The 21,546-nt window shown below is 37.4% G+C and overlaps 1 protein-coding gene and 1 pseudogene across 1 annotated transcript in view; one reads left to right on the plus strand and one right to left on the minus strand.

Moving 5' to 3' along the window:
- LOC127127429 (mediator of RNA polymerase II transcription subunit 33A) overlaps positions 1-1,498 on the plus strand; it is a 32,953-nt gene extending 31,455 nt beyond the window's left edge. Inside the window, exon 14 of the transcript XR_007805344.1 lies at positions 64-1,498. The gene's annotated coding sequence lies outside the window, so the exon portion shown is untranslated. The remainder of the gene's footprint in view (positions 1-63) is intronic.
- LOC127131091 (isoamylase 2, chloroplastic-like) lies at positions 157-21,273 on the minus strand (annotated as a pseudogene).
- Between the last annotated feature and the right edge of the window lie 273 nt (positions 21,274-21,546).

Consider the following 21,546-nt stretch of genomic DNA (forward strand, 5'->3'; position numbering starts at 1 on the left):
GACACCAACCTAGTATTTATTCTCATTATTTTGTTTTAATATGTCATAGTTATTGGTTTGCAGATCCACAACTGAGGGAAATTCAAGTAATGACAAAATTTACAAAGGATTGGGAGGGAAAGATTTTATCTGCAGCTTATTGTGTTCCAAAGTGTTCTAATTAGTACTAATCTTTGCCTCAAACAAAGTGCAGCTGTAAGACTTCATTTCATAAGTAGACAAACCTCACGTTTGCTCTAGGACAAAATCAAAATCACCTTGTTCAAAGGAAAACCCAGGAAATGAAAGAGCAGTATCAACTAAGCGGTACCGTGACGTCCCCTCTGGAGGCAAGGGTAAAACTACAGTTTCTGGAGGATCAATGCATTGAAAGCAACAAATAAATCCCCTAATATATCAGATGATACAGACCTCTCTTGAAGCGCATTTCTTTCAGTTTTCAAAGTCATGGCTAGGAACCTGCAGGATGGATCTTCCCATCTTGGCGGGGCCTCATCAATTTTCACCATTCAATGTTTTCTTCTTTTAAGAAGTGCCTACTTTGAAGAAGATCACTCCGCCTTGTTCTCAACCAAGTCAAAAAGGAAATGAATTGTGTGGTTTGTTTACCAAAACCTGTTTTTAAAGCATCCTAATTGAAGGGTTTTGTGTTACCATATGCAGGAGAACCACTAGAGGAGTGGCCACACTCATCTCCCATGTTCAAAATAGGCACTCCTAATGACACAAACAAGATGAATAGGAACTTGGGGATTTGTTTGAGCCGTTTTTCAAGGACAACAGTACTATTAGTAGGTCCTTCTTCTCCGCAATTCCAACTCAACCCAGGCTCTAGATCATCACTGCTGAAGCTGACTAAGTCCACAAGTGTAAGTCCAAAATTATCTGGAATGTAATTAAAAGAGAATGCAGGGCCTCTTCCATCAGAATACATGTCCCCGCTCCCACAAAGTCTTGTTGCGAGGTTGATAAGAAGACTTTCATCTCTTGGAAAGTTCTTCACATTGCTGCAGAAATTTGTATTAACTTCAGCCCATCTCATCCAAAGAGGAAAGTGAATCTCTTTCGGTTATGTGTCATTTGGATCACAACAATCTGCAATGTTTTTAGTTTTTCAGAGTACCGGATCGAAAGCAATTGCTTCGATCAAGGGAGATCGAGACAAGTATTCTCCATTGTGGTATTTTGGATCGAACTCAGGTGTTGACAAGGGTAGCTTCATGGTTCGACAGGAGTTGTGCATGCTGTAGTCGAAGTCTATTCAAGCATGTTGTCGAAATATGTTTTGTTTAAAAACAAATGTTAAATTGGACCTTACTTGTAAAGCCCAATTGTTAAGTTAGTTTGTAACCTAAGTTAGCTTAGTAGTCTATAAATAGACTGGTTCTCTCAGGTTGTTGAGAGAGGTTAATTGTTGTTATTCACTTCTAATCTTTGAACTCTTATTAAGAAAGTGAATAGTTAAATAGTTTTAACCAATTCTTCTTCTTCTTCTTCACTCTTCTCTTCCTTGGTAAAACCTAATAGGATTTCTTGTGTTTGTTCAAGAAACTCGGTCCTTTTTCTCATAGTTTGGTTTATTCTTGACGACATCAATTCACAACAAACTGGTGTGGTGAGGGTGGAGGAGAAGATGTCGTCAACAAAGTATGAGACTGAGAAATTCACCGGTGTGAATGATTTCAATTTGTGGCGCTTGAAGATGCAAACACTTCTTATTCAGCATGGTTTGTTAGAAGCGTTGAAAGGATCAAAGAAGATGGACGATGTCCTATTGGAGAAGGAGAAGACAATGATGGCAAAAAAAGCCCACAATGCCATTGTATTAAGCCTTGATGATAAAGTTCTCAGGCAGGTTTCAAAGGAGAAAACTACAGCTGGTGTGTGGACGAAACTTGAAGGTTTGTACATGACGAAATCGTTGGTTAATCGTCTATACTTGAAGCAAGCTTTGTATTCATTCAAGAAGAGTGAAGACAAAACCTTGGCTGAGCAGCTGGATATGTTCAACAAGTTGATTCTTAATCTTGACAATATCTAGGTCAAGATTGATGATGAAAATCAAGTGTTGCTGTTGTTGTATTCTTTACTTAAGTCTCATGCTCATTTCAAAGAAACTCTCTTGTATGGAAGAGATTCGTTGACCTTTGAAGATGTTCAATCTTCCTTGTATTCTAAGGATTTGAACGAACGAAAGGAGCACAAGCCATCGACAGTTGGTAGAGGTTTGTCCATTAAGGGGAAATTCTTGAAGAAAGGTGGTAGGTTTGAGAAGAAGGATAAAGTTCTACAAAATTTGTATGGTGGTAATGCTCATACTATTAAGTGTTATCATTGTAAGAAGGAGTGTCATATAAGAAAAGTATGCCCTGATCGTCTGAACAATTACGGTGGAAAGGATAGTGCTAATGCAATCATTGTGCAAGATAGCTATGAATCACCTGATATCTTGGTGGTTTCAAGCAATGACTCTAGCAAGGAGTGGATTATAGATTCAGGGTGTACTTGGCACGTGACTCCAAACAAGGACATGTTTGAGGAATTATGTGATCAAGATGGTGGATCAATGTTGCTGGGAAATAATAAGGCCTGCAAGATTGCAGGAATTTGATCTGTCAGATTCAAGCTCCATGATGAGTCAATAAGGTTATTGACTGATGTAAGGTATGTACCTGATCTTAAGAGGAATCTGATTTCTCTTGGTGAATTCAACAATAAATGATATGTTTTCAAAGGAGAGCAAAACATCATAACGGTAATGAATGGGTCGAAGGAAACCTTGACAGCGTGAAGAAATAAGGCTTGTATACCCTTGAGGCTGAGGTTGTAAGTGGTTCAACAGATGTGGCATCCACGAAACCTGTGTCGAAGACTGAGCTATGGCACAAGAGACTTGGCCATATCAGTGAAAGATGTCTATTCGAATTGTCGAAACAATATTTGTTGAGTGGTGACAAGGTCAAAAAACTGTAGTTCTGTGAACCTTATGTATTTGGTAAATCTTGCAGAATGAAGTTTAACAAAGGTGAACAAAGAACATATGGATCCCTTGATTACATTCATGCTGATCTTTGGGGACCTGCAAGGAATCCTTCACACTCAGGTGCAAAGTATTTTCTATCCATAGTTGATGATTACTCCAGAAAGTTATGTGTAATCATCCAGAAAACTAAGGATGAAACCTTAAAATATTTCAAAAGTTAAAAGACTCTGGTAGAAAATAAAACTGGCAGGAAGGTCAAGTAGTTGGGTGTAAGACCCCAATTTTGACCCTAAGATCCCTCATGCAATTCCATCATAAGCATAAGCATTGGGATCATACCTTGGCACCCTCCTTACCCCTTTTCATTGGATTTGTTTTGGGAGAGATCACCAAGCACTTTGTGATTATATCATACTTGTATTTTATCATTTCATTAACCAAAATACCAAAAATATGTCTTTGTATTTGCCTAACTCTTTTGTAGGTAGGGCATGATCTCCTTGATTCATTAATATCACATCTAGGGTTTGAGACCCTCATGAACAAAGAACACAACCAAAATTGATTCAAGAATGGTTGTGAACATCATATATGAGTCCCAATGTCCTCTACACGTTGTATTGATCAAGTTTGCTTCAAGAGTTTGAGGGTGATTTGCCTTGGAAACCCTAGTTTGACTGAGTATCTTGAGTAACTTCTCCAACAAGCTATCTCACTAATTGATCAAATTCCTTAAGGGACACTTCAAATTTCATCATCTTATGCATATATGATCTACCATGAGCCAAGAAAGTCAAGAGAATTGGAAATTAGCAAGTTGGTTGATGGTGGTTGGCCAGATGGATTCATCTGATCAAAACTGGGTCTCCCTAGACCCTATCTCCTACAATTTTCACCATATGAAAATGATTCCAAGATCAAACTTTCTCTAAATTACATTCCAAACAATTTTCATGTTGAGACCTAAAGCTAGTTTTGCTTGGAAAATTATTTTCTATGTTGAAACATTATAGGTCATTTTGTCTAAACCCTAATTTGAAAGTCAACTTCCCAAGGCCATAACTTGCTCAATTTTTATGATATGAAAGATTTCCAAGTTGCACAATCAAATTCGATGTGTCTACTTCAACTTTGATGTTTGGAGTGGGAGCTAATTCAACTTCTTTGAACATGTGATATGAGGCTACATTATAGAGTTATGCATTTCATGTCATTTGTATTTGAAATGATAAAGTTATGCATTTCAACTCCTTCAAAATGGTCACCAATTTCATGTCATTTGGATTTGAAATGATAGAGTTATGCATTTTTAAAGTTTGGAAAAATCACTTGATCCAAGTTCCACGTTCTAATCTGGAGCGTTGGTTTTGATTACTCCTTTTGCCACGCGTTTGACTAAGGAACACATGGAATGCGCGTTTTGGATCATCAGATTTGCCACCTTAATTAATGAGGGAGATCTGATGGTCCATGTATTTTTGAATTTTCTGAATTTCATTTTAATTCCATTTTCTTCAATAATTCATAATAAATTTAATATTGATCCAAAAAATATGGGACTTTCACCACAAAATTTCAAATATTTTTCTCTTTCATATTCTGTATTAAAATTATTTTTTGGATAATTATTAATATTTTTCATGAATTAATTGATTTTGCATTTGTTTTTAATTGTTTAAAAATATTTTTAAATGTCCAAAAATTATGAATTTTTTTCTCCAAGGTCCTTTGACCTTGTTTGACCTATGATAAATCTCATGACCATTTATTTGGTGTTTTGATGAGATTTTAGGATTTGGACAAAATATATTTGAATTTAATGCACTATTTTACTATTTTTAATTGAATAAATGTCATTTTAATTGTGATGACCATTTGTATTGACTTAATTAAGTTTCTTATTTGTTGTTGGGCCTTGGTCAAGGTTGATTTGACTTTGTCAAATTAATATTATTGGATTTAGGGGATTGATGGAATGTACATTCCATCTCCCAAAATGAATGAATAATATTAATTTGGTAAAAATCCTCCTTTGACCAATTTGTGATCTCATTCAGCCCTTTCCCTCTTCATCTAATTCCCCTTCTTCATCCATTCATTTTCATTTGGCCAATGACATCTCAAAGTCCTAATGCTAGTTGATTGAAAGATTAACATGAGTATGGATGAGATTAGGCCACACCTTTTGCATATTTTTTGTGTGTGGTATGTTTAATGAGTATAGTTCATAATACTATGTCTCCAACATGCATTAACACCAAAAGTCTATTGCCCGGCCTCAAATAATTGTGACTTCTACATAAGTCCAATTACAATTGCTTAACATAGCGCTAAATTTGTGACATAAAAGGCATAAGCATTCTAGTTAGTGAGATTGTAAGTCTCCCCCCTTCCATGGTATTGTGTGAAAACTTGGCCTTCTTTCCTTCCTTTGGAAGATGTTTTGGTTCAAGGATCCATGCTTGTGGCAAGTGGGTTGAGTGTTCTCCAAAGAATGTCTTGAAATCAAAAAGCAAAACAAAACTAACTACTAACTTACTAACTATTAACTTTTACTTTCAAGCTTTTACTTTTAATGCAATTTACTTTTAGTATTCTATTATCATTTGTCATTATACATATCATTTTAATTGTTTATGTTAATGTAATTTTCACTTTGTCCACTTGGACCATATTGTGTGATATTATTTTGTTTGTGTATACCTTGTTTGCTTGTGTGGTCTTTGACCATTAATGTACATAATAATAACAAAAACCCTAAAAGACTTTTCAGTGGACTGTTGGTTTGATCTTGCCCAAATGGACTTAGAATCTAGGAAACCTTCCTTTGCTAATGGACTTGGCCAATGCCAATTTGTTGAAGAACTAAGTACTTGCAATTTGAAATTCATCTGATACATTATTCAATGAAGGTGAGAAAAACAAGAAAGGGGGGTTTGAATTGTTTGAAAAATAAGCGCTTTTGCAAAATGAAATCACACAATGATTTTATACTGGTTCGCTTATAACACAAAGCTACTCCAGTCCACCCGACCAAGGTGATTTCGCCTTCAACAAGGACTTAATCCACTAATCTTGAAAGATTACAAACAACCCCTAAGAGAGAAGAAAATCTCTTAGTCCTCTCAAGTCTACAGACTACAAAGAGTCACTTGAGGAAATCAAATAAAAATTAGATACAAGATGTGTAATCTAGAGTGCTTCTAAGAAAGCAAATATTACAAACTTAAGAACAAAATTTTCACTTGATAAGCAAAAGCTTAGTGAAATTCTTTGAAGAACAAAGATGTTTTTCTTGAGCGTAATATAATTTCAGTATAGTTTTGGCTAGTGATTTCTTATATTTACTGAATGAGATTTCTTCTCTATTTATAGGAGTTGAAGTAGAGTTGAAGTAGCGTTGAATCTGTTGGATATTGAGATGTAGTTACGCCATTCCATTAATAGCTTCTGCAGTAGACTTTTTCTCTTAGAAGTGACTACTTACCACAATTAGTATCTTCTCTCTTGGAAGTGGAGATTAACGTCTCTTTCTAATTGAGGAAATCCATTTGCAGAACTTTAACTTGGCTTAAACGTTACTTCATCATGATTAACAATTCTGATTAGAGTCTTCGTGTATCTGGAGAAACTAGCTTCTGATGTTATCTCTTGAAAGTTCAGATGACGCTGATAACTTCAGACTTTACAGAAGGCATTTGTTCAGAGTCAGAGCTTCTAGACTTTACTTCATGTTCAGATGCTTCTGATACTTTGTAGTTTTGTCCAGATTCAGAGCTTCTTGAATGAGATTCCTCTTTAGATGCTTCTGATACTTGAGATTTTGCATCTGATCTTGTTTTGCATCTGATGACATCATCAGATTTATTTCTTCTTTCTTTAGAACCCTGCACACTTAGAAACTTTTCGTTAGGGTGCCATTTTTGGTTTCATCCTTTGTTATCATCAAAATCATGGAATCTGTTGTAGAACAATTTTTGTTCTTACAATCTCCCCCTTTTTGATGATGACAAAACAAATAAAATTATCAGATGAAACATGAAAAATATTAGATCAGATAGACAAAAGCTCCCCCTGAGTTAGTACTAGGGAGTTCAGAAGTTCTTACCAGAGCTTTCCAAGCAATGAGATTTCTGAAACTTTCTGCAATTTCTTAATTTTAATGTTAGAGTTATTTAATCAGAGCTATTATTTAATCAGAGCTATTTATATCAGAACTATTTCTATAATTGTTGCAGAGTGCTTAAGGTTTTAGACATAATTTTCATCAGAGCTATTTAATAATTTCTCCCCCTTTTTGGCATAATCAAAAAGGCATAAAAAATAAAAGGAATAATAAAGAGAAAAACACTTCATTAAAAAGCACAAAGGCAAACAGCAGTCAAAACATCAGATTCAACAGAATATCAGAGCTAAAAAAGAAGACAGAAGCAAAAAACACTTAGCAAGCAAACAAACAAAAAATAAATCCTAAGTGCCTAAGGGTTTGGAGGTTGAGGAAGTCTCTGAAGCAACATGGCAAACATGTTCTGGATGTTTTCGTTCAGAGCATCTTGCTTGTCCATCCTGGCACGAAGCTCATTCTGATCTTTCTTGATCTCTTGCTGATCTTGCTTGATCTCCTTCAGAGTGTTAAGAATCAGAGGGATCGCAGAGGAAGACTCCCCCTGAATCAGAGCCTGCTGAGCTTCAGCTTCAGCAGCAGCTTGGGCTTCTGCATCTGCCTTAGCCTTGGCTTCAGCTTCCTGAATTCTTAGAAGTTCTGCTTCCTTTGCCAGGCGTTCTTCTTCCAACCTCTTTGCTTCTTCTTCAGCTTCCCTAGCCAATCTTTCCTCCTCTAACCTTCTGGCCTCAGCTTCTCTAGCCAGTCTTTCTTGGAGTCTTTCCTCAGAGTCTCTGATGTAGCCATTTCTGACTTGTTCAGAGATACTCTTCAGCCTATAAGACTCAGAGGTCATCCAACTAATGACTCTGTTCCAGTGTGTCCTAACAGATTTAGGATCATCACTAACTTCAGAGTTTTTAGCCAGAGACTTGATCTTCTGGACTGAAGCTTCTGCAACCTGTATAATGGCCTCCTCAAGGGTAGGTATGGTAAGTTCAGGTTCAGGTTCAGGTGAATGAGGTGGAGAGTTTTGAGGGCTGAGATTTAGAGGTTGAGGTTCAGTTTGTTGAGGTTCAGATTGTTGAGGTTCAGATTCTGCTTGAAGTTCAGAATCTGCGTCTGGTTGAAGACTAGGGGATGAAGCATATAGTGGATTTAGGTCTAAAGGGTCAGAGTCTGGTTCTGGGACAGCGGGAAGGATTGGTGGAGTGATATTAGAGGTGAAGGGATCAGATGGTTGAGTTTCAGAGGGTAAGGTTGTTGTTTGTTGTGGTGGAAGTGAAGTTTGGAGGGGTGAGGTTACTTCAGATTGTGTTGAGGGTTGTGGAGCGAAATTTTTAGCATAAATTTCAGCTATTGTTGGGGAGTTTGGGTCAGAGTGTTCTTGATCAGAGGACTCATGATCAGATAACTCTTGGTCAGAAGAAGGGGAAAGGTAAGGGGGTGATTCATATTCAGAGGATGAGGAAGAGCTGTGGTGATATAGTTGATTAGGGTCAGAGGTTGTTGTGAAATTACGAGCAATTTTTAGAACAGGTGGAGGTTGAGAGGTTCTGGTGATTGAGGGTGGTATTTCAGAGGTGGTATATATTGGTTGAGAGGAGAGAGGGTTAGAGGAAGCCATTATAGATTCAGAAGAGACAGGAGGAATAGACTTACCAGAAGAGACATTCAGAGGTGCTGAAGCTTTGGTGCCAGAGGTTTCTCCAAGTCTGGCTTTCTTTGCCTTCCTTGCTTCCTCAGCTATCTTCTTCTCAGAAAGACCTCTTTTGTATCTGACCAAATCTTCTACGGAGTCCAGACAGTCTTCAAGGCGGAAATCAGAAATATCAATGCCTTCATCCAGACGATCCTGAAGGTAGATAGCAATGGCATCTCTGGGTTCATTTTTGAAGAACCTTTCAAGGCCATGAGGCATCTTCCTCTGATCCTTCAGAGCTTCCCAGGTCACCTCCATAGTGGGCTTGACTCTGATGTCTTTGATGATTCCCATACTCCTCAGATTTTTGGCATTTAGAGGCTTTCCAACGTCAATTGCCAGATCATCCATACATCTGGTCTTCTCCAGAGCATCTACCAAGCCATGCTCAATGAAGACATCAGAGAGCAATCTTCCCAGAGGAATGTAGGATCTGGGCTTCATATTATTCCTCGTTTCTCTGACTGAATCCCTTAGATATCTGAAGAGGAGAACAGGGAGGTTGATCGGAATACCCTTCTGAATGCAATATAAGATGCATTTCTGATCAACATTGATATAATCTGAAGAGTTGGAGGCTGGACGATGATGGATTGTTCCCAGAATAATCTTCAGCCAAACTCGGAGGTTCTGATGAAGCTCCTTGTTCTTAGAGGGGTTTCCTTCAACATTTGCTTTGAAGATTGTAGGGTTAATGACTTCTGTGATGCGCTTGGACCTTGGAGGAATGTTGTAAATCCTTTTACCTCCAGCTTTCTCCATGTTTAGCAAGGAAGCAATTGATGCTTCAGTGATGACAATCTTCACACCCAGAACAAACGAGACAATGAACTGGTCATCAGCATCTGCACATCTCCAGAACTCCTTCACCAGAAGAGGATAGATTGGACCATACAATCTGTTGAAGTAGTTTTCCCAACCTTGCTTGCGAAGATCTTCAGTGAGATCAACGCCATTTCTTCTTAAATTCTCAAAATCTACCAGCGATTCACACAGTACATCTAAATCTTCAAAGGGAGTTGAAAGGTTTATGTGTTGTTCTCTTTCAAGAATGTGAGGTTCTTTGTAGACTGGGGTTGTGGTAACGTCTACAACCATGGGTGTTTGAGTGTTTGAGGTTTGGGGATTAGAAGCGGCTTCCATTTGTTGGGAGAAGTTAAAAACTTCTTGCTCTTGAGGATTCATGACTAAGATTGATGAAGAAGATGAAGAACTGAGAAGGTTGCAGAGAAAACTTCGAGAGAGGGTTTAGGGTTTAAGAGTGAGTGAAGAGTGATAAGTGTGTGAAATGTGAGAAAAGTGTTTATATACCTAAGGGTAAAAACACATGCAAAACGACACATTTAATTGCGTTGGAACAGAACACAAGATTTGCACGCTAGGGGGGAAAAATGATTATAGCTAATAAATGAATGTCTAATCCCAACAGTAAGCACACTGCTCGAGGAGATTTCAAGCGTTCTGACCTTTGATTTCTTTTGACAGCTGTCTAGAAGTTCTAGGGTTAGACGCATGTTCCCCACGTGTTGATGTATCTGATCTTCAGGAATACCAAAGGATTTCTGAAGATTTCTAACTCAGATATCTTCTTAACTTGGTAGAAGTATCAGAGTCAGAGGCAGAAGTGTATTTGTTTTTATCAGAGTCTCACTTTACATGTTCAGAGCCAAATTTTACTCAGGGCAGTTTTTAATGTTCAGATTTTCTAAGATGAAAAGAAATCTATCTTCAGCCAGAGGCTTAGTAAAGATATCTGCCCATTGATGTTCTGTATCAATGAACTTCAGCGTTACTATTCCTTTCTGAACATAGTCTCTAATAAAATGATGTTTAATTTCTATGTGTTTGGCTCTGGAATGTAGAATGGGATTCTTACTTAAACAAATAGCAGCAGTATTATCACAAAAGATAGGAATGTTACTCTCAAATATCTGAAGATCTTCTAGCTGATGCTTCATCCAGAGCATCTGAGTTGTGCATAGTGACGCTGAGATATATTCTGCTTCTGCAGTTGATAGAGCGATAGTTGACTGTCTTTTGCTAGCCCAGGAGATTAGATTGTTTCCCAGAAGCTGGCAATTTCCAGATGTACTTTTTCGTTCTATTTTATCTCCTGCATAATCTGCATCACAATAACCAGAAAGCCTATACTCTGATGTTTTCTCATACATCAGGCCCAGGTTAGGAGTTCCTTTCAGATACTTAAGAATTCTCTTAACAGCTGTTAAATGAGATTCTCTAGGATCTGATTGGAATCTGGCACAAAGACAGACGCTAAAGAGAATATCAGGACGAGTAGCAGTCAGATAGAGAAGAGAGCCTATCATACCTCGATAGAGCTTCTGACAAACCTTGTTGCTTACCTCTTCCTTCTCCAGAATGCAAGTTGGATGCATAGGAGTTTTTGCAGATTTGCATTCAGACATATCAAACTTCTTCAGAACATCTTTAATGTACTTGCTTTGATGAATGTACGTGACTTCTGGAGTTTGATTGATTTGAATTCCCAGAAAGAACTTTAGTTCTTGCATTAGACTCATTTCAAATTCTGCCTGCATTAACTTAGAAAATTCTTGGCAAACAGAGATATTAGCAGAACCAAAAATAATGTCATCAACATAAATTTGGCATATCATGAGATCATTTTCATGATTTTTACAGAAGAGTGTAGAATCAACTTTCCCTCTGATAAAATTTTGTTCTAGAAGAAAATTGCTCAGACGTTCATACCAAGCTCTGGGAGCTTGTTTAAGTCCATATAAAGACTTCTTAAGTTTGAAAACATGTTCTGGAAAGTTTGAGTTTTCAAAGCCAGGAGGTTGATTGACATACACTTCTTCTGAGATATAACCATTAAGAAATGCACTCTTGACATCCATTTGGTATAATTTGATAGAATGATTAATAGCAAAAGATACAAGAAGACGAATAGATTCTAACCTCGCGACTGGAGCAAAAGTTTCATTATAATCAATACCTTCTTGTTGACTATAACCTTGAGCTACCAGTCGTGCTTTGTTTCTGACAACTTCTCCTTTCTCGTTCAGTTTGTTTCTGAAAACCCATCTGGTTCCAATGACATGAGTGCCTCTGGGTTTAGGAACGAGATCCCAGACATCATTCTTGGAGAATTGATCTAACTCTTCTTGCATAGCTGCCACCCAATCATTATCTTGAAGAGCTTCATCACAGGACGTAGGCTCAATCAGAGACACTAGTCCCAGAGGAATATCTTCAGAAGTTCTGAAGGTAGATCTGGTTCTAACAGGTTCATCTTTGTTTCCCAAAATCAAGTCTTCAGATACGTTGCTACGACTCTTGACTTTCCTTGGAATTTCTGGAGATTTAATTTCTTCAGAGTCTGGAGTGACAGTTGCTTCTGGAGTTTTCTCAGATTCTACCAGAGTGATCTCTAAATCTGCAAACTTTTCAACTAGCTTTGACTTTTCAGGGTCAAGCTTATCATCAAATCTAACATGAATTGATTCCTCCACAATTTTGGTTTCTGTGTTGTATACTCTGTAGCCTTTAGAGCGTTCTGAGTATCCTAACATAATACCTTTCTGTGCTTTGGAATCAAACTTGTTCAGATGTTCTTTAGTATTTAATATAAAGCAAATGCATCCAAAAGGATGAAAATATGAAATGTTGGGTTTTCTTCCCTTACACAGTTCATAGGGAGTCTTATCCAGAATAGGTCTAATAGAGATTCTATTCTGAATGTAACACGCTGTATTTACAGCTTCTGCCCAAAAGTGCTTTGCTACATTTGTTTCATTGATCATGGTTCTGGCCATTTCTTGGAGTGTCCTATTCTTCCTCTCTACAACTCCATTTTGTTGTGGAGTTCTAGGGCAGGAGAAATCATGGGATATTCCATTAGAATCAAATAATTCTTCAAAATCTTTATTTTCAAATTCTCCACCATGATCACTTCTGACTCTAACAATTTTAGAGTCAAATTCTTTTTGCACTTTAGAACAGAAACTGGTGAATACAGAGTGAGACTCACTCTTGTGCCTTAGGAATTTTACCCATGTCCAGCGGCTGTAATCATCAACGATTACTAGTCCATACTTCTTTCCATTGACTGATGCTGTTTTCACAGGACCAAATAAGTCAATGTGAAGAAGCTCCAGAGGCTTGGAGGTAGAAACAACATTTTTCTTTTTAAAAGATGTTTTTGAAAACTTTCCTTTCTGACAAGCTTCACACAGAGCATCTGAAGAAAACTTCAGTTTAGGTAGGCCTCTGACTAACTCAAGTTTAGTTAGCTGAGAAAGTTTCCTCATGCTAATGTGGCCTAAGCGTCTATGCCATACCCATTGCTCTTCGTGAACTGACATTAAACATTTAACATTTTGATCTTTTAAATCAGAAGGATTTATTTTATAAATGTTGTTTTTCCTCTTGCCTGTGAAAAGGACAGAGCCATCGTTCTGACTAATGGCTTTACACGTTTTTTGATTAAAGATTACATCATAACCGTTATCACTTAATTGACTTATGGATAACAAGTTATGCATTAATCCTTCTACATAAAGAACATCAGATATAGAGGGAAGAGTACCGTTACCAATAGTTCCGGAGCCTCTGATCCTTCCTTTCTGATCTCCTCCGAAGCCTACAAATCCAGCGTCTTTAAGTTCCAGGCTTTGGAACATAGACTTTCTTCCCGTCATATGTCGCGAGCATCCAGAGTCCAGGTACCATGACTGGTGTCTGAACTTTGCTGCATAGGATATCTGCAACATAGATAATCTTATCTTTCGGTACCCAGAATCTCTTGGGTCCTTTTAGATTAGTTTTCCCAGAGTTTCTCACAACTTTGGGTCTTCTAGCATTTTTAAATTTGTGTTCTTGTGTGTGTGTGTAGTGGTATGAAAAAGGAGATTTAATTTGATCACTTGTAGAGGGTTTATCTTTCTCAGAATCATAACCAATTCCCCTTTTATTATTCTGACTTACTCCATAAATCATGGATGCCATAATACTCCTATCTATCCCGTTCTTCAGAAATTTTTGAAAGGCTTCTTCATATTTATAAATAATTTCATTTGAAGTTTGTGGTGCTTGAGACAACGTTTCTTCCAATTCTAAGCTTTTTGTTTTAGCTCCATCTCTTTCTATCACTAGAGATCTGATAGTATCATCTCTTGCTAGAATTGTTGTCTCAAGTCTACTACATACTTCAGATTTTGCTTTAAGAAGACCTTTAATGTCTTTAATTTTTTGTTTTAATTTCTGAAGAGAGGTAAGAGTTTCTGATAAACATGATTCTAAGTCAGATCTAGAAAGTTCAGAAAATACCTCTTCAGATTCTTCATCTGAGCTGCTGGATGTGGTAGCCATAAATGCTACGTTGGCTTGTTCATCAGAGTCAGATTCTGATGATCCTGATTCACTATCGTCCCAGGTGGCCATTAATCCTTTCTTTGTTCTGAAGGTATTCTTCTTGAAGCTTTCTTTCTTAGAGTTGTCTTTCTTCAGCTTGGGGCATTCATTTCTGTAATGACCTGTTTCTTTACATTCAAAACAGGTAATATCTTTGTTAGGTTTACCTTTTGAAGTTGACTCTGATCGATCCCCTCTGGGTCTTGATCTTCTGAAGTTGTTGTTGTTCCTCTTTCTCCAGAGTTGCTTAACTCTTCTGGTTAGTAGGGACAGCTCTTCTTCGTCATCAGAGTCTTCAGGTTCAGAGTCATCAGTGTCTGCAGTTTCTGCCTGGAGAGCTTTGGTTCTGTCTGACTTCCGTCTTTCAGGTCTGGACTTCAGCGCCACTGACTTGTTCCTTTTCTGAGGCTCATCCTCCTCCAGTTCTATCTCATGGCTTCTGAGAGAACTAACAAGTTCTTCAAGGCTGATGTTGTTCAGATCCTTTGATAACTTCAGAGCAGTAACCATTGGTCTCCATTTCTTTGGCAGACTTCTGACAATCTTCTTAACATGATCTGCAGTCGTGTATCCCTTGTCTAGCACTTTAAGACCTGCAATAAGAGTTTGGAATCTGGAAAACATAGCTTCTATAGCTTCGTCATCTTCCATCTTGAAGGCTTCATATTTCTGGATCAGCGCCAGAGCCTTCGTCTCCTTGACTTGGGAGTTTCCTTCATGGGTCATCTTCAGAGAGTCAAGTATATCTTTAGCCGTTTCTCTGTTGGTGATCTTTTCGTATTCGTTGTATGATATAGCATTTAGAAGTATTGTTCTGGCCTTGTGATGATTTTTGAACTCACGTTTCTGATCTTCTGACATTTTGCTTCTGGGAACTTCAGCTCCATTTGAGACTGGAGGTTTGTATCCATCTGTGACAATGTCCCAGAGGTCAGCATCATAACCCAGAAAGAAACTTTCGATTCTGTCTTTCCAGTAATCAAACTTTTCTCCATCAAAAACAGGAGGCTTGGCATTGTAAGAATCTTTCTCATTTGAGTGGGCCATTTGTTTTTCTCGCACTGGATCTCTCTACACGGTTAAGTGTTTGATTTGAAAATCAATAACAGAGCCGGAGCTCTGATACCAATTGAAGGTGAGAAAAACAAGAAAGGGGGGTTTGAATTGTTTGAAAAATAAGCGCTTTTGCAAAATGAAATCACACAATGATTTTATACTGGTTCGCTTATAACACAAAGCTACTCCAGTCCACCCGGCCAAGGTGATTTCGCCTTCAACAAGGACTTAATCCACTAATCTTGAAAGATTACAAACAACCCCTAAGAGAGAAGAAAATCTCTTAGTCCTCTCAAGTCTACAGACTACAAAGAGTCACTTGAGGAAATCAAATAAAAATTAGATACAAGATGTGTAATCTAGAGTGCTTCTAAGAAAGCAAATATTACAAACTTAAGAACAAATTTTTCACTTGATAAGCAAAAGCTTAGTGAAATTCTTTGAAGAACAAAGATGTTTTTCTTGAGCGTAATATAATTTCAGTATAGTTTTGGCTAGTGATTTCTTATATTTACTGAATGAGATTTCTTCTCTATTTATAGGAGTTGAAGTAGAGTTGAAGTAGCGTTGAATCTGTTGGATATTGAGATGTAGTTACGCCATTCCATTAATAGCTTCTGCAGTAGACTTTTTCTCTTAGAAGTGACTACTTACCACAATTAGTATCTTCTCTCTTGGAAGTGGAGATTAACGTCTCTTTCTAATTGAGGAAATCCATTTGCAGAACTTTAACTTGGCTTAAACGTTACTTCATCATGATTAACAATTCTGATTAGAGTCTTCGTGTATCTGGAGAAACTAGCTTCTGATGTTATCTCTTGAAAGTTCAGATGACGCTGATAACTTCAGACTTTACAGAAGGCATTTGTTCAGAGTCAGAGCTTCTAGACTTTACTTCATGTTCAGATGCTTCTGATACTTTGTAGTTTTGTCCAGATTCAGAGCTTCTTGAATGAGATTCCTCTTTAGATGCTTCTGATACTTGAGATTTTGCATCTGATCTTGTTTTGCATCTGATGACATCATCAGATTTATTTCTTCTTTCTTTAGAACCCTGCACACTTAGAAACTTTTCGTTAGGGTGCCATTTTTGGTTTCATCCTTTGTTATCATCAAAATCATGGAATCTGTTGTAGAACAATTTTTGTTCTTACATTCAAGATCTCTCCAGTTCATCTGCAACATTGATCATTGTTAAGCTGTTATGTTGAACCTGTGACTTGTGGAATTCATCTGCTACATGGGCTATTTTGAAGAAGATCATGAAGTGGATAAGCTTGGATGAGGCCATCTTTATTTGATGCCTTTGCTCTTCAAGATTGATATAATTGTGCATTTGTGTGTTGCTTGATTCTAAAAAGTCCAAGGGAATTCTGGGTTTCTATTGACATACTTGTCTTTTGGATTGCTCCCATCTCAGATCTTTTCAACTTTAAACTTTTAAATTTTTGTGCATAGGGTAGTCTCTTCATCTTCTCTCCATTTATTTAATTTCAAAATCTCTCCCTCTATTTTCAAAAGCCTTCTTTGTGTGAACTACTTTTGTTCTAAACTTTGACCACTTTTGCAAAAAAGATAGAAACTTTGGCTTTATGCCATTGCATTTTCAAACTTCTTTTCTTAAATCAAATTTGTAAATGAACTTAACTATACTTGACTTAAACTTTCAAAAAGCCAAAAAAGAACTAACTCATTCAAACCATTTTTAGGCCCTTGTGCCTTTCAAACTTAAATTTTGTTTAACAAAACCAACACACTCATTTTGAAATTTATAGCACGAACTACGAGGTTTTGATCCCTCATTTATATGTTGGTACGTAGGCACAAGACCGAAGGTCTTGTCAAACACAAAAATATAATTAATGAATTCTTTTCTCATCCTCTCATTCTATTTGTTTGTAAACATCACTTTGTACAAAATACATATGCACACAAAAAGGGCTCCCTAGGAGTACCTAAGACACTTTGGGTGCTATCACCTTCCCTCTGTGTAACCAACCCCCTTACCTGTGATCTCTGACTTTTATTAGTTTTTATTTGAAAACTTCTTACTATTTGGGTTTTGTTCGTAGTTTTTCCCTTTTCCCTTGGAAATAATAAAAGCGCGATGGCGACTCTTGTTAATTGATCTCTAGCTTGTCAATAGCTTGATGATCATGAATTTCCCGCTACATTGGGGATCAATAATGGTCTTGAATTTTGCAATGAGGCTTTCGACAACTATTGTGTTGCGTCTGGTATTGCAAGGCATAAAACTAATTCAGGTACTCCCCAATAAAATGGTTTGACTGAAAGGTTTAATATTTTGGAACGAGTGAGGTGCATGTTAGTTAGTGTAGGATTGAAGAAGGTGTTTTGGGTTGAGGCAATCATGACTGCAACTTACCTGATAAATAGGTGTCCCTTGACAACTTTAGGGATGAAAACACCTGAAGAAGTCTGGTCGAAACCTCCACCTAATCTCGACAGACTTAAAGTATTTGGTTACTTAGCCTATGCTCACATTAGACAAGACAAGGTTGAACCTAGAGCTCTGAAATGTATGTTCCTTGGATACCATGAAGGAGTCAAATCTTATAGGTTGTGGTGCCTAGAGTCAAATCACAGGAGGTGTATCACAAGTCGAGATGTAGTTTTCAATGAAGCAAAAATGGTGTTCAAGAAAATTGATGACGTTGGTCGAAGTACCAAGATCTCTGAAGAAGAGATGGACTAGGGAGAGATTCCTGTTGAGGTGGAGCATAATGATGCTGAATTGCACAACTCAAAAGTCGAAGAAGAAGTAGAAGTTAGTGTTGAAGATGAGGAGACTGATAATGACTACCTGATGATAAGAGACAGGTCAAGAAGAGTCATCAATCCACCTCAGAGACTTGGTTGTGCAGATCTCATAGCTTATGCCTTAATCTCTACAAATGAGGTTATGGATGAAGAACCTAGAGACTATAGGGAAGTTATGAGGAGTCGAGACAAGACTGGATGGTTGAAAACCATGGATGATGAGATATAATCTCTTCATGATAATAACACTTGGGAGTTGATCGAGAAACTTGTTAGAGGCAGGTTAGTCAGTTATAAGTGGATTTTCAAGGTTAGGGAAGGAATCAGAGGAGTGATGTCAAAGCGATTTAATGCAAGGTTGGTTGCTAAGGGGTTCACTCAGAAAGAAGGTGTCGACTTCAATGATGTGTTCTCACCTATTGTAAAGCATATATCCATTAGAATGTTGTTAACCATGGTGGAGAAGTTTGACCTAGAACTTGAAAAGATGGATGTGAAGACGACCTTCTTGTATGGTGATCTAGATGAAACAATCCTGATGAGGCAATCTGAAGGGTATGCAGAAAAGGGAAAAGAAGATTATATGTGCAAATTGAATATGTCTTTGTGTGGCCTGAAACAATCTCCTCGACAATTGAATAAGAGAATCGACAGGTTCATGACACACATTGGTTTCACTAGGAGCCAGTTCGACCACTGTGTTTACTTTAGATTTCGACATGGAAATTCACTTGTTATTTTGTTGCTTTATGTGGATGACATCCTCATAGCAATAATGTCGAGGATGTTATGAAGGTGAAAGTTGAACTCTATAAGGAGTTTGACATGAAGGATTTGGGAGCTTCCTCTAGAATTCTTGGGATTGACATCCGAAGAGATAGAAAGCAGTCAAGATTATGGGACTTCTTCTTTTGGAGCAACATATTTGTGAGAGACACACCACATATTCATCCAAAAACTTAAGGTGATAGGTGAGTGGGCTCTCTCACTTATAAGTGCTCAAGTCTCCATATTTCCAACCAATATGGGAGTATTATCCACACTAGTCACACTTAATACATTCTCAACACTCTCCCTCAAGTGTGAGTCCATAATGCTCCCTCTCAAGTGAAAGCTCTTCTTACTTCCACAAACTTTTATACCGCACGAAACGTTTCTTATTCACCACACTGGTACCATTGACACTCCTCAACGAAATGTTTCTTATTCACCACTCTAGCGCCGTTGACTTTCGATACAAGTAAGTCGGTCCCTTTCTGAAACTAAAGGCTCTGATACCATGTTGAAATACAAGAGACTAAGAGTCATTTGAATAAACCGTGTGTTTTGAAAAGTACTACGGAGACTTTATTATATATAGAGAGATTATAACTAATTACATGATATAGTCGATGTGAGACTATTCTATATACAAATATTCTTAATACTATATTTACAAATATCAACAGAAAGCAACACTTCAAAAGGTTATTTCCTTATCAACAACTGAAGCAGAGTATATATCCCTCACTGAAGCTGTGAAATAAGCACTGTGGCTTGAATGTTTTGCTAAGGAGCTGAAACTTCAAGGTTGAGTTACCACTGTTAAATGTAATAATCAAAATGCAATACACTTGTCGAAGAATTCAGTCTATCATGAGCGAACCAAACACATTGATGTGAGGCTCCACTTTGTCAGAGAGATAATTGAGCGTGGAGAAGTCCAAATGCTGAAGGTTTCGACCTATGACAATGTTGCTGATATGATCACCAAGACATTGCCACGTAGCAATTTTTTCCAATGGATGCAGTTGATAAAGCTCCATGATGAAAGCTAGTTTGTTCCCTTGTTAGTTTAGAGTTTGTTCAAAGATGGAGATTTGTGGTATTTTGTATCGAACTCTGGTGTCGACAAGGATAACTTCATGGTTTGACAAGAGTTGTGCATGCTGTAGTCTAAGTCTGTTCAAGCGTGTTGTCGAAATATGTTTTGTTTAAAAACATGTCGAATTGGAGCATGCTTGTAAAGCTCATTTGTTAAGTTAGCTTGTAGCCTAAGTTAGTTTAGTAGTCTATAAATAGACTAGTTCTCTCATGTTGTTGAGAGAGGTTAATTGTTGTTATTCACTTGTAATCTTTGAACTCTTGTTAAGAAAGTGAATAGTAAAATAATTTTAACCAATTCTTCTTCTTCTTCTTCCCTCTTCTCTCCCTTGGTAAAACCTAATAGGGTTTCTTGCATTTGTCCGAAAAACTCAATCTTTTTCTCATAATTTGATTTATTCTTGACGACATCAATTCAACTTCCATAATATCCCTCAACAAATGTGAAAATGAGAAACCATGAATGTGAAACTCAGTTAACCAATGCCTAGGCTATCCAAAATCAAATTTTGCACTATACAATAGTTACAATTCAAAGCACTATGTACCTTTAAACCACAAACACCATTTGGATAATAGTAAGATAAGTCACCAATACCTTGTAGACACCAACCTCAACTCGGCAGTATTGGACAAAACAACTTCCATTGTAACTTCTATCCCATTGGCATGCATAGTTTTCACCATCTCTTTCAGAGTTTGGTCACCAGAAGGTCCATGAAGGTTCATTCGAGAGAAAAAGGGACAAGGAAAATAAGGCCCCTTTTCCTCATCAAACATGAAAACTGGCTCCAACAGAACAACATTCACACCCAGATCATTAAATTGCTGCAACTTTTTAGCCCAACCAAAAAATATCCCAGCTAAATCACCGGAAAATTCAACTTATACACCACTAGTTTCTCCATGTCCAAATCCAGATGATAATCATCACCCCAATTATAAGCAGGTTCCTTTCTCAAAAATACAAGGTACCATTTGTGAACCTGCAGATATCATTAACAGAAATATCATGTCAATTGTTGTCAATCTCAGTGCCCAAATGAAAGCTGTCTAAACTCATCAAACTCTGAACCTACTCTAAAGAAGGCTCATCAATAAGATGCCGAAGTTGCTAAATGCCGTTCCTGTTATAATGCTCCCAAGGAACATGTTCACGAGAATAAACAAATAATATTTGGAAGCTGATCTCCGTTCCAAACCGGCAAACGATGAGAAGCCTTCTAGTTTGGACATTGTCATGAGAAATTTTGGAAGCATTATGAGAAATAACTTTAATGCTAACTCTGGAAGAAACCCTTGAATAGGCCTGCAATAACTTTCATATTTGTTATGATAGTAAACATACCAGTTTTGCAATTTCTTCTTGTTTTCAACTATTGATGCAAACATGTTTGCATTATAAACAACCTATCAGTAATTCAGAAGAAATTAATCACATGTTAGACCACAAGAAATCACAAAAAATAGTGCTAGTTCGAGATTCGTAGCAAAAACTGATTGGGACAACGATTAGATGTCAAACCGGATCGAACCGAACCGAACTATAATAAAATGCACTCAACTGAACCGAAGTGTTTTAATTTACTCAAAACCATACCGAATCAAAATTATTGGTTTGGTATAGCAGAAACCGTACTAAACCGTTAAAAGTTTTTTTTTTTC

Source organism: Lathyrus oleraceus, chromosome 3 (assembly GCF_024323335.1).
Source record: "Lathyrus oleraceus cultivar Zhongwan6 chromosome 3, CAAS_Psat_ZW6_1.0, whole genome shotgun sequence".
NCBI classification, from domain to species: Eukaryota; Viridiplantae; Streptophyta; class Magnoliopsida; order Fabales; family Fabaceae; genus Lathyrus; species Lathyrus oleraceus.